Source organism: Elephantulus edwardii, unplaced genomic scaffold (assembly GCF_000299155.1).
Source record: "Elephantulus edwardii isolate Elephantulus edwardi_28Jun2011 unplaced genomic scaffold, EleEdw1.0 scaffold00123, whole genome shotgun sequence".
NCBI lineage: Eukaryota > Metazoa > Chordata > Mammalia > Macroscelidea > Macroscelididae > Elephantulus > Elephantulus edwardii.
Genome location: NW_006399873.1, coordinates 5,373,962 through 5,377,180, shown reverse-complemented (window position 1 = coordinate 5,377,180; position 3,219 = coordinate 5,373,962). Strand labels below are relative to the sequence as shown.

Below are 3,219 nucleotides of genomic sequence, written 5' to 3'. Positions count from 1 at the left end.
AGTTTAAGGCCTTGGACATGAATGAGAGAATACCAAATGAGCCGTGGGAGGATATCATGAATATCATCCATGAAGAATGCAAAAAGCCATTAGAAAGGAAGAAGAGGAAGAAAAGACCAAGATGAAAGTCAGATGAAATTTTGAACATTGCATTAGAACACTGAGAAGCCAAAGCTAAAGAAAGAAAACAAGAAATTAAGGAACAGAAAATTTCAAAGGGCAGCTCTCAAAGACAAAGCAAAATATTATAATGAAATGTGCAAAGAGCTGGAGTCAGAAAATCAAAGAGGCTGAACTTGCTCACTATTTCTTAAACTGAAGGAATTGAAAATGAAATTCAAGGTCGCTCTCTTTCTCTTCAATGAGGCTGCTGAGCAGCAGACGCAAAGATGCAGATCTTTGTGAAGACCCTGACTGGCAAGACCATCACTCTTGAGGTCAAGCCCAGTGACATCATCGAGAATGTCAAAGCCAAAATCCAAGACAAGGAGGGAATCTCTCCTGCCCAGCAGCATCTAATATTTGCTGGCAAACAGCTAGAAGATGGCCTTACACTCTCAGACTGCAACATCCAGAAAGTGTCCACTCTGTATCTGGTGCTGCGTCTATGTGGTGGCATTATCGAGCCTTTGTTGAGCCCAGAAGTATAACTGCGTCAAAATGATCTGCCACAAGTGTTATGCTAGCCTGCATCCCAGTGCTGTCAATTGCCGCAAGAAGAATTGTGGGCACACCAACAACCTGTGCCACAAGAAGAAAGTCAAATAAATGCCCCCTCTTCACTGGCTCCCTTGCCTCTTGCAGGTGTCCTTCTTCTGAGGCCCATAACCCTGGGCCCTTAATAAAGTCTCTTTCATTGAACCGAAAAACAACAACAACAACAAAAAACACCCCAAGAAAACCACACACACACGCAAAAAAAATCAAGCCATGAGTGGAGATACTTAAGGATGTTTTGTGAAGAATAATAAATGTTCCAGGCAGCATTTAAAGAAGACGGAAAGAGTATATAATTGTATACCAAAATTGTACCAAAAAGCATTGGTGAATACAGAAGAATATCATGAAACAATATATGAGCAAGGGCCTGTGGTGATGAAGGAAGAAGTTGAAGCTGCTCTGAAATAATTGGCAAAAAAACAAGACCCCAGGAATTGATGGCATACCAATTGTCATATTTCAACAGATGCTGCTCGGGATGTGCTCACAGAGTGGTGTCAAGAAATCTGGAGGACAACAACCTGGCCAACTGAAAGATTACCCAACAGAGTGCAGAAATTATTGAACAATATCACATTCTAGCAAGATTCTACTGAAAATGATGCAAAAACACCTGGAACAGACGTCTATGCCAGGAAATTTGGTGGACAGCTGACTGTATGACGTTAATAGATCCATATTTATTCCCATTGCTAAGAAAAGTGATCCAATATGATGTGGAAATTATCAAGTGGTATAATTAATATCACATGCAAGCAATAGAGTGCTACAAGTCATCCAAAATTGACCAATTCAAGCTGGGTTAAGAAGAAGTTGTGGTATCCGGTATATCATTGGTAATGTCAAATAGACCATCGCTGAAAGCAAAAGATGCTATACAAAGACATTTGACTGGGCAGATTATAAAATAACTATGGCTAACATAAAAAATGGAATTGTAGAACACATAATCATGCGTGTACAAACCAACAAGCTGATGTTCAAATAACAAGGGAACTCTGAATGGTTTAAAATCAGGAAATGTGTATATATCAGGGTTATATCCTCTCTATATGCTTATTCAATCTGTACGCTGAACAGATCATTCCAGAAGCTTGACTCTGAAGAAGAATGTGACATCAGAATCAGGGGAAGACTCCTCAACAACCTGCATTATGTATCTGTCACAGCATTGCATGCTGAAAGTTTGGAGGACTTTAAACTCTTGCTGTAGAAAATTAAAAATCCAGCCTTCAATAAGGTTTGCATCTCAATATCAAGACAACAAAAATCATCACACTGGAACAAAAATCAACATCATGATGTTGTTGTTATTATGTGCCGTCGAGTCGTTTGCGACTCATAGCGACCCTATGCACAACAGCCCTAAACCCTGCTCTATTCTGCGCCAACCGCACTGCCTCTGATACACCCATCCCGATTACTCCAGTCGCCGAATCAATCCATCTCATAGAGGGTCTTCCCCTCCTGCGCTAGATGAAGAAAATATTGAAATTGTCAATGCTTTTCTTTTGGATTAATAATCAATACCCTTGGTATAAGCATTAAGGAACCCATCAGACATATTGCTCTGAGTAAGCCTTCTTCAGGGACCTCTCCAAATTACTGAGGAGCAATGGTGTCAGTTTCAAAACTAAAGTGCACCTGATTCAGGTAATAGTCTTTTCATTCACTTGCTATGCATCTGAGAGTTGGACAATGAAAAAGGATGATTGATACCTTTGAGGTGTGGTGGTGTGGAAAACACCGAGTGTACCAGCACTACCAAAAGAACAAACAGATATGTATTGGAGAAAGTGCAGCTATAGTGTTCTTTGGAGGCAAAGATGATGAAACTTTGTTTCACATACTTGGGGCCCATAGTTAGACAGGCTGTTCCTAAGAGGAGTAAATAATGTTTGAAAGGGTGAAAGATGTGTGATAAAAAAGTGTGAGATCCCAAACCAGATGAATTGACATAGTAACAATGGGCTATAGCAATGGGCTCAAGAGCATTAGCGATTGTGAGGATATCACAGTATAGGACAGGGTTCAGATCTATTGCTTATGGTGTCAGTATGAATCGTACTTCACTCAACAGCACCTAACAACATCAACCAGAAACAACACCCAAATTACCATGTAGTGAAATGCAAAGTCAATTACTAGAAAAATCAGATTGAAAAACTCAAATAGTGCAATTACCATCCACGATGCCCTTTTCTAGCCACATACATATGGTGTTATTTTCAAGGAAGATGCAGTTTCACAGTTCTTCCTTCTGATGAACTTTCTGTTTGTGTTTTTTCTATATGTATTTTTCTTCTAATAGTAGTCTCTTATACATTCAATATTCTTGCAAGTAGAGCACTTGGAAAATTTAATTTTTTAAAATCTTTCTTTTTCATTATACAACTCTATAGGTATTATAGCTGTTGTTTACCACCAGTCTGTGAACAACAGATCTGTAGCTTTCCCTGCACCATCCTTTTGATCTTTGTCATGCTAGCTCATTATTAT

General features: G+C 39.3%; 1 pseudogene; it reads left to right on the top strand.

The window, feature by feature from the left end:
• The first annotated feature begins 386 nt into the window (after positions 1-386).
• LOC102865296 lies at positions 387-768 on the top strand (annotated as a pseudogene).
• Positions 769-3,219: the final 2,451 nt, after the last annotated feature.